Genomic DNA, 13,661 nt, shown 5'->3' with positions numbered 1-13,661 from the left:
ACGAAAGCCAACGGCATCCTGGCTTGTGTTAGAAACAGCGTGAGCAGCAGAAGTAGGGAGGCGATTGTGCCCCTGTACTCGGCACTGGTGAGGCCGCACCTGGAGTATTGCGTCCGGTTTTGGGCACCTCAATCCAAGAGAGATGTCGAGGTGCTGGAGCGAGTGCAGAGGAGGGCAACGAAGCTGGTGAAGGGCCTGGAAAACAAATCCTATGAAGAGCGGTTGAAGGAGCTGGGACTGTTTAGTATGAGGAAGAGGGGGCTGAGGGGAGACCTCGTCACTCTCTAAACCTACTTGAAAGGACACTGTAGAGAGGTCGGTGCTGGTCTCCTGGCACGGGTAGGTAATGACAGAACGAGAGGGAACGGCTTCAAGCTCCAACAGGGTAGGTTTAGACTGGACATTAGGAAAGAATGTTTCACAGAGGGAGTGGTCGGGCATTGGAACAGGCTACCCAGGGAGGTGGTCGAGTCACCATCCCTGGATGTGTTTAAGAACCGTTGAGATGTGGTGTTGGGGGATATGGTGTAGGGGAGAACTTTGTAGAGTAGGGTAGATGGTTGGACTCGATGATCCCAAGGGTCTCTTGCAACCTAGACGATTCTATGATTCTATGAAAAGCAGCCCCTTCCCCCGTTTCCCCTCCCGCCCTGGGGAGCTGGATCGGTGCAGCGGGACAGGAGGAAAAAAACGCAGCCCCGTTTTCCTGCAGGGACGCAAAGCTCCCCGATGTCTCTGTGGTGGATAAGGCGGCACCCCCGCCTGCCTTCCTGGACGCCGGCGGACTGGCTGCTGTCGCCCCCACGGCCCCCGGGGCCACGCGCAGAGCGCCGCGGCGTCCCTGGGGCTGGTTGCGGGGCGAACACCGGAGGTTTTTGGCGCCGAGGCGACGGCTGCGGCTGCCCGGGCTGCGAGCGGGGACAGGGCAGAGAGCGGGAAGGCCTGCCCGCCGGTAAGTGGTCACGGTCCCTGGGTGGAGGGAAGCGGGCTGAGAGCGGTCACCGCTCATGGCCCCGGTGAGGTCTCAGAGGGGGACAAGGAAGGGGGCGTGGGCGTGGGCGCTGCCCGGTGCTTTCCGCCCGCTGCGGACCGGTCCGCAGCGATTTCTGGGCTGGCCGCCGTTTTCCCCCGGCCCCCTCCGGTTCCGGAGCGGCTCGGCCCGCCCATACCGCGCGCCCATTGGTCGCGGTGCCGTAAGCGGCGTCCGTCCTCTAGGAGCCCCCGTCCCATTGGTCGATCGCGCCGTCAATCTCCAGCGCCTCCCAGTCCGGCCAATCGGAGCGCGGCAGGCGATCCGACCAATCGGAGCGGGGCGGTCGCGTTGTGATTGGCTCGTCCTCCTGTCAATCCGCCCGGGGGCGGTTGCCATGGTGAGGAAGCCCCGCCCGGTCGCGCATGCGCAGTAGTAAGGACGGCGCCGCCCTCACTACTGCGCATGCGCCACCGGGCGGGGCGTCCTCACCATGGCAACCGCCATTGACGTCCCACTCCGGCCAATCGGAGCGCGGCAGGCGATCCGACCAATCGGAGCGCGGCGGTCGCGTTGTGATTGGCTCGTCCTCCTGTCAATCCGCCCGGGGGCGGTTGCCATGGTGAGGAAGCCCCGCCTGGTCGCGCATGCGCAGTAGTAAGGGCGGCGCCGTGCTCGCTACTGCCGCCTTGTGGACAAAAATCGGTACTGCAGGTGGGGGGCGCGCATGCGCAGTGGAAAGAGTGGCGCCGCCCTCGCTGCTGCCGCTGCTTGTGGACAAAAAGCGGTACTGCAGGTACGGGGGTAGGGGGGTCCGGCCGCATGCGCAGTGGACGGGGGGGGGGGGGGCGCTGCGCTCGCCCCTGCCGCCCGTGCCAGCAGAAACCGGCGCTGCAGCTCGGCGGATGCGGGGGGGGAAGGCGGAGCCCTGGGAGGTTCCATTTTCCCCAAATTGGGGAAAATTATTCAATTTGGGGTTTTTTTCGGTGCTTTTCCGCAACGGAAAAGACTTCAGGGTTTTGTTAGGGTTTTTCTTGCCCTTCCCCGCCGCCGGGGACGGCGCCCATGCGGGGGCTGACGCTGCAGAACCGTAAATTGAACCCCCAAATTGAACCCCGAACATGAATAACATTTTCCCCAATTTGGGGAAAAGGGAACCTTCCCCGGTCCCGCCTCCCCCCGCTCCCCGAGCCGCACCGCCGGTTTCTGCTGGCACGGGCGGCAGCGGCGGCGAGCGCAGCGCCCCCCTTTCTACTGGGCATGCGCGTCCCCGTCCCCCCCCCGCCCTGTACCTGCGTACCTGCAGTACCGCTTTTTGTCCACGAGGGGGCAGTAGCGAGCACGGCGCCGCCCTCACTACTGCGCATGCGCCACCGGGCGGGGCGTCCTCACCATGGCAACCGCCATTGACGTCCCACTCCGGCCAATCGGAGCGCGGCAGGCGATCCGACCAATCGGAGCGCGGCGGTCGCGTTGTGATTGGCTCGTCCTCCTGTCAATCCGCCCGGGGGGCGGTTGCCATGGTGAGGAAGCCCCGCCCGGTCGCGCATGCGCAGTAGTAAGGACGGCGCCGTCCTCACTACTGCGCATGCGCGACCGGGCGGGGCGTCCTCACCATGGCAACCGCCCCCTGGCGGATTGACAGGAGGACGAGCCAATCACAGCGCGACCGCCGCGCTCCGATTGGTCGGATCGCCTGCCGCGCTCCGATTGGCCGGGGTGGGAGGCGCTGAAGATTGACGGCGCGACCGACCAATGGGACGGGCTCCCCGAGGACGGAAGCCGCTTCCGGCGCCGTGACCAATGGGCGCGCCGCATGGGCGGGCCGAGCCGCTCCGGAAGCGGAGGGGGCCGGGGGAAAATGGCGGCGCGCGCAGAAGCGGCTGCGGCGCGGCGCGGCGCGGACCGCACCGCACCGCACCGGACCGGCGCGGGCGGAAAGCACCGGGCAGCCGGACAGCGTCGCGGTGCCGCTGGACAGCGTCGCGGTGCCGCTGGACAGCGTCGCGAGGCAGCTGGACAGCGTCGAGGCCAGCGGGGGGGCGCGGGGAAGGCGGCCGGGGTCCCGAGGCGGCTCCGAGGGGAGACGGCGTTGCGGGGGGGGCGGGCTGAGGCGTCTGGGGAGGTGCTCGCGGCTCCTGGGGCTGGCAAACGGGCTCGCGTGGCTGGTGTTGGGGCTTCAGCCGGAGAGGGAGTCGTGTGGCTTTGGGCTGAGGGGCGGGGGTGGAGTCCGGCGTTTTGGGGACTCGAGCAGAGGCTCAGCGGCTGGGTTTTGGGGCTCGGAAGGGGGCAGTAAGTGATGCGGTTTGGGGGCGGAGAGCAGAAGCCGTTTTGGCTGGTTCTGCAGGGGGGGTGGGCAGGAGGGCGTTGGGGGCTGCGGGGGAAAGCAGGGGCTGGGCGGGCTGCGGGGTGCTCAAACAGCAGGTGAGGTTTTCAAATCTGCAACTTGTAACTGTTGCAGCTTTGTTCTGGCTTCCTCCATTTTTGCAAAAGCTTCTGTTGCTAGACAGAGCATTCCTCTGTGTATCAGCTACTTGAGCTAGTTTATTTCAATGCGTCTGATCAGGTTTGTCTGTTCAGCAAAGTGGCATTTAAAGGTGACGTTTCACCGGATGCCAGCGGCTGTGCCTTATTTCCAGTATAAAGATGTATTCCCCAAATATCAGAGTGGGATATAACAACTGCAGCTGGTCAAAAGTAACACTGAAATGCAAAATTTAGAATTTCTTTTTTCCCATTGGCTCCTCCTCAGTATGAACACAAAGTTAATTTCTATTCTTAATTCCTATTTATGCTACATATATGAAGGATGAACGCGAGGAAAGGAGACCATAAAATACTGGCCTATTGCTATTTGTATGCTGTGCTTTGAACAGAAGAGACAAAACTGTCCTTTTTGTGAAATAATACTGGCTGTATCAGTGCCGTCCTCGTGTTTTTATTCAAAAATGTGAGATTTGTTGCCCCGAATGGTGAGAGTAGTTTTTGTTAATGGAAGTCGCAAGAGGTTCTGCCACCTTAAAAACCATAGAATCGTAGAATGGTTAGAGTTGGAAGGGACCTTCAAGATCATCGTGTTGCAGCCCCCCTGCCTTGGGCAGGGACGCCTCCACTAGAGCGGGTTGCTCAAAGCCCCGTCCAGCCTGGCCTTAAACACTTCCAGGGATGGGGCATCCACAGCTTCCCCGGGCAACCTGTTCCAGTGCCTCACCACCCTCACGGTAAAGAATTTCCTCCTAACATCTAGTCTGAATCTCCCCTCTTCCGATTTAAAACCGTTACCCCTTGTCCTGTCGCTACCTTTCCCGACAGAGAGTCCCTCTCCGGCTCTCCCGTAGGCTCCCTTCAGATATTGGAAGGCTGCTCTGAGGTCTCCCCGGAGCCTTCTCTTCTCCAGGCTGAACAACCCCAGCTCTCTCAGTCTCTCTTCACAGGGGAGGTGCTCCGTCCCTCCGATGGTTTTCGTGGCCCTCCGCTGGGCCCCTTCCAACACGTCCTTCCCGTGTCGAGGACTCCAAAGCTGGACACCGTACGCCAGGTGGGGTCTCGCGCGCGCAGAGTAGAGGGGGGTAGAATCGCCTCCCGTGACCCGCTGACCACGCTTCTCTTGATGCAGCCCAGGGTGGGGTTGGCTTTCTGGGCTGCCAGCGCGCGTTGCCGGCTCGTACTGACATGTAATAATGCTACTGACGTACCGTTAGCAGCCTCGTGTTAAAAGAAGCGAGAAGCTGTAATATCCTTAATTTAGACAGTTTTTACGTGAAATGGTGCATCCTCACTGTTTCGTCACTTTCAGGAGCGAGCAATTGACCGAGAGCAGGAGAGAGACCTTTTCCAGCAAGAGATAGGGAAGCCGGAACAACAGCTTAAGGTTCCACAAAGGATTCGGCCTGTCAGCGAGCATCAAACCGGAGAGGTAACGCGCGCTATTGCTTGTACTCAAGGGATCTAAATGGTACGCTGACAGCCGTTCGGATACCCTAGGGAAGCTGTTTTATGGTGTCCCTAACCTGCATCCGTTCGCAAGGCAGGAAAGGAAATCCCCCGAGATGAAAGGCTACGGTGTCGGGGGAACGTGGGGAAAGTGTGTTCTGGGTGTTTTTTGAGTCGGTCGGTTGGATGTTTTTAGTAGCAGACACACAGAAGCCTCGTAACTTTCAAAAAGACTCCCTCGCGTAACTTAATTTAGAAAATGGGGTTTTCAAAAGCCCGTGGAAACATTCAGGACTCCTGTAGCGATTCCCCCTGCTCTTGCGTCCTTTTGTGACATCCTGTTGGTAGCACGGGTACGGGCACCGCAGGAACGCAGTGACCAAGGGGTCACAGCCGAGACGTAGCGGCGCTCTCTGCGTGCGCCTCCCCGGGAGACGTCTGTCTCCCCTGAAACAATCTGGTGACCGCAGAAGGGCAGCTCGAGGAAGTCACAGCAACCTCTTAGGCCCAGCAAAAGCCAGAAAAGCGACAGCGGTGCAAACGCTGTGTGTTGTGAAGCTTTTTGCCTGTCTTGTTTGGTGACCTTTGGGTCAATTGAACTGCATTTTATTTTTTGGTGGGTTTTCTCCTGTCTTGCTTTTAGAGCAAGGCTGATATTTTTGCGTGATTCTCTCGCCCGATTTTCAGTCTTCAGCTTCTTCTCAGGTGGCACTGCGATTTTCAAAGAAAAGCTCTTCCTTTCGGTTCAGTTCAGTTGCTGTCGTTCGGTTCTTAAATGGTAGCAACGTTTAGTATTCTATATTAGATAGTTTATGACCACAGACAGTAATGGGACATACATGGATAGACGTGAAATGTAAGTTGTCAAAATATTTATTGCCTTACAATTCTCGGAGGTAGGGGTGTGTTTCCTGGGGTTTCAAAATCTATTTCACTAAAAAGGTTTGTAACAAATCCTGCAAAGTGTTCAGCCCGTACCGGGCGACCTGGCTGTCGTCAGCCTCTGCGTACAAGGAGTGGTGGGCCATTAGCCGAATGTGTGTTAACCGACACGCGTGGAGCAATTCCGCATCCGTCTGCTTCTGTGGCAAAGCGGGTGCCCGCTCCTGTCCTACGGACACGTTCCACAGAGGGGGGAGGCACAATTAGTTTTCCTGAATCCGGGATGTTCGTTTTGAGTTCGTTTTGTGATGCGTCTCCTCATAATTTGAGGCATGGGTAGCGTGTGAATTCCTAGTTAAAATTCTCACAGTTAAAAAGGCAAAACTTCTCCCGAGAAAAAAAATTTCAAATTTGATTGCATAATGAAACGAGGCCTGTTTTTCTGCACAGAAACGATTTGTGGGAATCGTCCTGAATTACAAGCGTGTATACCCAGATGTGTACACTCCAAGTTGGCAGATAGGCTGCAGCAGCAATGTAAAGCATGCTTTAAGGTGAAAGATGGCTGTAACTGTGATGAAAACTTTAAGGTTCGTACTAGATGCTTTTAAAGTAGGATTTTTCACAGGCAGGCGCAGCGGCAATTTTAGAGCCGAGTGGTGCCGAATATTACCCATTTACAGACAGAATTCTCGGTACTGTCTTAGATTTACATCGAATTTCTATCAAATGAGCCACCTAGCCTTCCTATATAGTATATTTTGGTGCCCCGATATTACTTGGCGTATTTCATAAGTATACCTTTTATGGCCGTTTCTCGTGCTTTTCCGAGAGAGCTGCTTTACTTTTTCATAGTTGCACGGTTTTTGAATGCCTCTTCTGCCTTTCAGATCTTCTCTTTCTCCTACGCCTTAAATACTCGTACAAGAACGTGCAGAAAATGTTATGTGCAGCTGTAACGTGCTTTGGGGTTTTTTTTGGTAGGATGAAATGGAAATACTGGGACTGGCGATCCAGAAGTCTGAAGAAGCCACCGTAAAGGACCGTCCCAGTGACTACCGTCGAGTTAGGATTATTAAAAGCACCAAAGCGACACGCTCGTAGAGATGGGGACTACCTCTGGACACGTGTTAATCCCGGTCAGGTGTCCTCGGGATACAGATGGTCTGCGCTTCCTGCTCTGACAAGACAGAAGCGATGAGCTTCAGGATGAGCTCCTGAAGACAAGAAAGAGGCCAGGTGCCGGGGTTCTTGTCTCTTTGTTTGTTTGTTTGTTTGTTTGTTTTGGGCGGGGGGTGGCGGGCGGGCGGGCGGGCGTGTGGCTTCCAAAACAGGGTGCGCGGTTGACTGCAGGTGGCAGCCTGCAGAGCTCTTTTGCTGCCTGACCTCGCCTTTTCTTTGTCACTCCTCTTTCATGGCATCTGCGCTGAAAGCCGGGGCGGTCAACGAAGAGACGTGGACAAAACGGGACGAACCGGCGCCGCTTCTGCCTGTTTTCCAGGCTTTGCCACGAACCAAGGAGCATCATCAGCCTCGTCACTGGTGGCGGCGAGTCCTGAGGTGGCTTAGGTGAGTCGAGCCTTCCAGGAACGTCCGTTGTCCGTAGCCTACGGCGTGTCATTTGGACGTCAGTCGGAAGGAGGTTTCCCTTTCTGAAAGGGCACCGGTTTCTCGTGCCAAGCGGTTGCCTCTCCTGAAGTTCCCACGAGAGGGGATCCTCGGAGACGATGCGCTGGGCAGCAGAAGTCATCAGCGAGGAGACGTCGCGCGCTCTATTAAATAGGGACAAAAAGAAAGACGATGTCCTTCCAAAGGCCCGAGCGCGGCACCTCTTCCGACGGCCGATGGCATGGCCGGCCTTTGGGCTCTGGGTCCCCCGTAACAGCGGGGACACGGCCAAACCCTGTTCCTCTGCGTGTTCGGCACAGCCAAAAGCCTTGGCCGGTCCGCCGGTCGTTTTCGGTAGCCTGGTGGATCGCGGCACCGGGGATTGGATTTCCCCCCGCCAAAAGTACAGCCGTTTGGGGAATCTCTTACCTTCCTGGTTTTTTCTATCGTAAAGGAGACTTTAAAAAAAGGGTTAAAGTCGTATAACGTGCAAACTGACTTGCAGGCTTTAAACGGCAACCGTCCACCGGCTGTAGCCTACAGCGTCTTAGGCGTCCCTAAGCGGCGAGGTATTTGTTCCAAATCTTTGAAAAGAGAGGCGACTGAAGGTAACGGGTTGGGTTTTTGGTTGGGTTTTTTTTCTAGTTTTTTTGTTTTTTGTTTTTCCCCCCCCTTTTCTTTAGGCGGAGCGCTCTGAAGAACCTGATTTCTGCCTGGCTTTCAGCGTCGCGTTTCCCCGGCAGTGCGGTAGCATCTCTCTCGGGCAGTGCCGCCGGCCAGATGTCCCTCCTCCTTGGGTAGGAGAGAAAGCAGCCCCCGGTCAAATGACAACTGCGCGTTCTGGAGACGGAGAGCGCAACGGTGGGGGTTCGGAGCTGTGCCAGTTGAATTAGCGCCGAAGAAAAAACCCGAGGCTTTTCTAGCGTGAGTATTTTTCTTGGCCGTATCTAAACGCGCGCAGAGCTTTCCAGCGGCAGGGAAAGGGAAGGGAGGAGGCGCTTCCCCCCAGCGGGCGGAGGGTTTGTTACGCTGTTAGGCTGAGAAGGTGTTGCAAGTGGCACGGGTCAGTCTGAATAGGGACCTGAAGCGTCGGGATGGCTCCGGCTTTGGCAGGCCGTGCCGTCTTTGGAGCGGAGCTGTTTCCCCGCAATCCTCCTGTAGCTCAGCTCCTGTCCTGTCCCTCGGCCGGAGGGAATTCCTCTACTCTCTTCGGTGCTCTTTCGTTTGATGATGCTGATCTCCGGTTGGGGTTTGCTGTTTGTTTTGCAGGTGCCTCGTTGTCCGCGTCTCGTGCTGCTCGACAGATGCCCCGGCCCGGGTTTGCAGCCGGTGGTGGAGCCGCCTGAGGGGAAGGGGCCAGCCCTGGGTCTGGTCGTTCGGTGCATTTTTTGGGGCGAATTAAAAAAACCGGTGCGTGTGTGGGGGGGGGGGGGGTGGTGTGATGATGTCATTTGGGGCAGCCGGATGTCAGCGGGGGAGCGACGGTGCGGCGGAGGAGCAGGTGAGTGGGGGTTAAGTGGGGTTCCCCCCACAAGAGGGTGGGTCACGGCCCCCAAACGCCTGAAAACTTGGTGCGGGGCAGGTGGTTGGGGTTTTGGGCGGTGGTGTTTAAAAAATGTTAAAAGCTGTATATGCGGGGGTGAGGCATTGGAGTAGAGAACAATCTCTCATTTTTCTGTGTGTTGAAAAATAATATTCCCTTACGTATATAAAAGGAGTTCAAAATACCAACCCGTATCTCTAAGGATTCTGTATTATTTAATGGGAGTTTAGACGACGGAAAGATTTTTTAAAAGATTTATTTATAAAGAGAGATTGAAGCGTCAAAGCGGATGTCTGGACAGGTCGCTAGTCCAATTGGATGTTGTCTATCGTGCGTGTTAATCTGTAAGTCTAAACAGATGTGACTCTTAGCAGAGGTTCTGTCGAAGTGTATCAAGAGCATCCGTTTTCCCTAAGTCTTACCCACGGGTCGGTCAGTGCGGAGGCGTAAACGCCTGTGCTGTAGATGGTTCCAGACTGCAAAGAGAGCCTATCGCTAGAAGGGATTTCCAAACTGGCCCTCCCCTCTGCTCTCTCTTGCCGGCGTCCAAGCGCTTTCAAAAGCGCTTTAAGCAGGAGTGTTGATTCCCAGGAGGATAGGGAAGCTCTACAGAGAGACTTAGGTAGATTGGATCGTTGGGCCAACATCAGTGGTATGAGTTTCAACAAGGGCGAGCGCCAGGTTCTGCGCGTGGGCCACAATAACCCCGAGCAGCGCTACAGGCTTGGGGAAATGTGGCTGGAAAACCACCTGGAAGAAAGAGACCTGGGGGTTCTAATGGACAAGCGGCTGAACGTGAGCCGGCAGTGTGCCCAGGTGGCCACGAAAGCCAACGGCATCCTGGCTTGTGTTAGAAACAGCGTGAGCAGCAGAAGTAGGGAGGCGATTGTGCCCCTGTACTCGGCACTGGTGAGGCCACACCTGGAGTATTGCGTCCGGTTTTGGGCACCTCAATCCAAGAGAGATGTCGAGGTGCTGGAGCGAGTGCAGAGGAGGGCAACGAAGCTGGTGAAGGGCCTGGAAAACAAATCCTATGAAGAGCGGTTGAAGGAGCTGGGACTGTTTAGTATGAGGAAGAGGGGGCTGAGGGGAGACCTCGTCACTCTCTAAACCTACTTGAAAGGACACTGTAGAGAGGTCGGTGCTGGTCTCCTGGCACGGGTAGGTAATGACAGAACGAGAGGGAACGGCTTCAAGCTCCAACAGGGTAGGTTTAGACTGGACATTAGGAAAGAATGTTTCACAGAGGGAGTGGTCGGGCATTGGAACAGGCTACCCAGGGAGGTGGTCGAGTCACCATCCCTGGATGTGTTTAAGAACCGTTGAGATGTGGTGTTGGGGGATATGGTGTAGGGGAGAACTTTGTAGAGTAGGGTAGATGGTTGGACTCGATGATCCCAAGGGTCTCTTGCAACCTAGACGATTCTATGATTCTATGAAAAGCAGCCCCTTCCCCCGTTTCCCCTCCCGCCCTGGGGAGCTGGATCGGTGCAGCGGGACAGGAGGAAAAAAACGCAGCCCCGTTTTCCTGCAGGGACGCAAAGCTCCCCGATGTCTCTGTGGTGGATAAGGCGGCACCCCCGCCTGCCTTCCTGGACGCCGGCGGACTGGCTGCTGTCGCCCCCACGGCCCCCGGGGCCACGCGCAGAGCGCCGCGGCGTCCCTGGGGCTGGTTGCGGGGCGAACACCGGAGGTTTTTGGCGCCGAGGCGACGGCTGCGGCTGCCCGGGCTGCGAGCGGGGACAGGGCAGAGAGCGGGAAGGCCTGCCCGCCGGTAAGTGGTCACGGTCCCTGGGTGGAGGGAAGCGGGCTGAGAGCGGTCACCGCTCATGGCCCCGGTGAGGTCTCAGAGGGGGACAAGGAAGGGGGCGTGGGCGTGGGCGCTGCCCGGTGCTTTCCGCCCGCTGCGGACCGGTCCGCAGCGATTTCTGGGCTGGCCGCCGTTTTCCCCCGGCCCCCTCCGGTTCCGGAGCGGCTCGGCCCGCCCATACCGCGCGCCCATTGGTCGCGGTGCCGTAAGCGGCGTCCGTCCTCTAGGAGCCCCCGTCCCATTGGTCGATCGCGCCGTCAATCTCCAGCGCCTCCCAGTCCGGCCAATCGGAGCGCGGCAGGCGATCCGACCAATCGGAGCGGGGCGGTCGCGTTGTGATTGGCTCGTCCTCCTGTCAATCCGCCCGGGGGCGGTTGCCATGGTGAGGAAGCCCCGCCCGGTCGCGCATGCGCAGTAGTAAGGACGGCGCCGCCCTCACTACTGCGCATGCGCCACCGGGCGGGGCGTCCTCACCATGGCAACCGCCATTGACGTCCCACTCCGGCCAATCGGAGCGCGGCAGGCGATCCGACCAATCGGAGCGCGGCGGTCGCGTTGTGATTGGCTCGTCCTCCTGTCAATCCGCCCGGGGGCGGTTGCCATGGTGAGGAAGCCCCGCCTGGTCGCGCATGCGCAGTAGTAAGGGCGGCGCCGTGCTCGCTACTGCCGCCTTGTGGACAAAAATCGGTACTGCAGGTGGGGGGCGCGCATGCGCAGTGGAAAGAGTGGCGCCGCCCTCGCTGCTGCCGCTGCTTGTGGACAAAAAGCGGTACTGCAGGTACGGGGGTAGGGGGGTCCGGCCGCATGCGCAGTGGACGGGGGGGGGGGGGGCGCTGCGCTCGCCCCTGCCGCCCGTGCCAGCAGAAACCGGCGCTGCAGCTCGGCGGATGCGGGGGGGGAAGGCGGAGCCCTGGGAGGTTCCATTTTCCCCAAATTGGGGAAAATTATTCAATTTGGGGTTTTTTTCGGTGCTTTTCCGCAACGGAAAAGACTTCAGGGTTTTGTTAGGGTTTTTCTTGCCCTTCCCCGCCGCCGGGGACGGCGCCCATGCGGGGGCTGACGCTGCAGAACCGTAAATTGAACCCCCAAATTGAACCCCGAACATGAATAACATTTTCCCCAATTTGGGGAAAAGGGAACCTTCCCCGGTCCCGCCTCCCCCCGCTCCCCGAGCCGCACCGCCGGTTTCTGCTGGCACGGGCGGCAGCGGCGGCGAGCGCAGCGCCCCCCTTTCTACTGGGCATGCGCGTCCCCGTCCCCCCCCCGCCCTGTACCTGCGTACCTGCAGTACCGCTTTTTGTCCACGAGGGGGCAGTAGCGAGCACGGCGCCGCCCTCACTACTGCGCATGCGCCACCGGGCGGGGCGTCCTCACCATGGCAACCGCCATTGACGTCCCACTCCGGCCAATCGGAGCGCGGCAGGCGATCCGACCAATCGGAGCGCGGCGGTCGCGTTGTGATTGGCTCGTCCTCCTGTCAATCCGCCCGGGGGGCGGTTGCCATGGTGAGGAAGCCCCGCCCGGTCGCGCATGCGCAGTAGTAAGGACGGCGCCGTCCTCACTACTGCGCATGCGCGACCGGGCGGGGCGTCCTCACCATGGCAACCGCCCCCTGGCGGATTGACAGGAGGACGAGCCAATCACAGCGCGACCGCCGCGCTCCGATTGGTCGGATCGCCTGCCGCGCTCCGATTGGCCGGGGTGGGAGGCGCTGAAGATTGACGGCGCGACCGACCAATGGGACGGGCTCCCCGAGGACGGAAGCCGCTTCCGGCGCCGTGACCAATGGGCGCGCCGCATGGGCGGGCCGAGCCGCTCCGGAAGCGGAGGGGGCCGGGGGAAAATGGCGGCGCGCGCAGAAGCGGCTGCGGCGCGGCGCGGCGCGGACCGCACCGCACCGCACCGGACCGGCGCGGGCGGAAAGCACCGGGCAGCCGGACAGCGTCGCGGTGCCGCTGGACAGCGTCGCGGTGCCGCTGGACAGCGTCGCGAGGCAGCTGGACAGCGTCGAGGCCAGCGGGGGGGGCGCGGGGAAGGCGGCCGGGGTCCCGAGGCGGCTCCGAGGGGAGACGGCGTTGCGGGGGGGCGGGCTGAGGCGTCTGGGGAGGTGCTCGCGGCTCCTGGGGCTGGCAAACGGGCTCGCGTGGCTGGTGTTGGGGCTTCAGCCGGAGAGGGAGTCGTGTGGCTTTGGGCTGAGGGGCGGGGGTGGAGTCCGGCGTTTTGGGGACTCGAGCAGAGGCTCAGCGGCTGGGTTTTGGGGCTCGGAAGGGGGCAGTAAGTGATGCGGTTTGGGGGCGGAGAGCAGAAGCCGTTTTGGCTGGTTCTGCACGGGGGGTGGGCAGGAGGGCGTTGGGGGCTGCGGGGGAAAGCAGGGGCTGGGCGGGCTGCGGGGTGCTCAAACAGCAGGTGAGGTTTTCAAATCTGCAACTTGTAACTGTTGCAGCTTTGTTCTGGCTTCCTCCATTTTTGCAAAAGCTTCTGTTGCTAGACAGAGCATTCCTCTGTGTATCAGCTACTTGAGCTAGTTTATTTCAATGCGTCTGATCAGGTTTGTCTGTTCAGCAAAGTGGCATTTAAAGGTGACGTTTCACCGGATGCCAGCGGCTGTGCCTTATTTCCAGTATAAAGATGTATTCCCCAAATATCAGAGTGGGATATAACAACTGCAGCTGGTCAAAAGTAACACTGAAATGCAAAATTTAGAATTTCTTTTTTCCCATTGGCTCCTCCTCAGTATGAACACAAAGTTAATTTCTATTCTTAATTCCTATTTATGCTACATATATGAAGGATGAACGCGAGGAAAGGAGACCATAAAATACTGGCCTATTGCTATTTGTATGCTGTGCTTTGAACAGAAGAGACAAAACTGTCCTTTTTGTGAAATAATACTGGCTGTATCAGTGCCGTCCTCG

This window comes from Numenius arquata, chromosome 3 (genome assembly GCF_964106895.1).
Source record: "Numenius arquata chromosome 3, bNumArq3.hap1.1, whole genome shotgun sequence".
In the NCBI taxonomy this organism is placed as follows: Eukaryota; Metazoa; Chordata; class Aves; order Charadriiformes; family Scolopacidae; genus Numenius; species Numenius arquata.
This window is presented reverse-complemented; position numbering follows the sequence as displayed.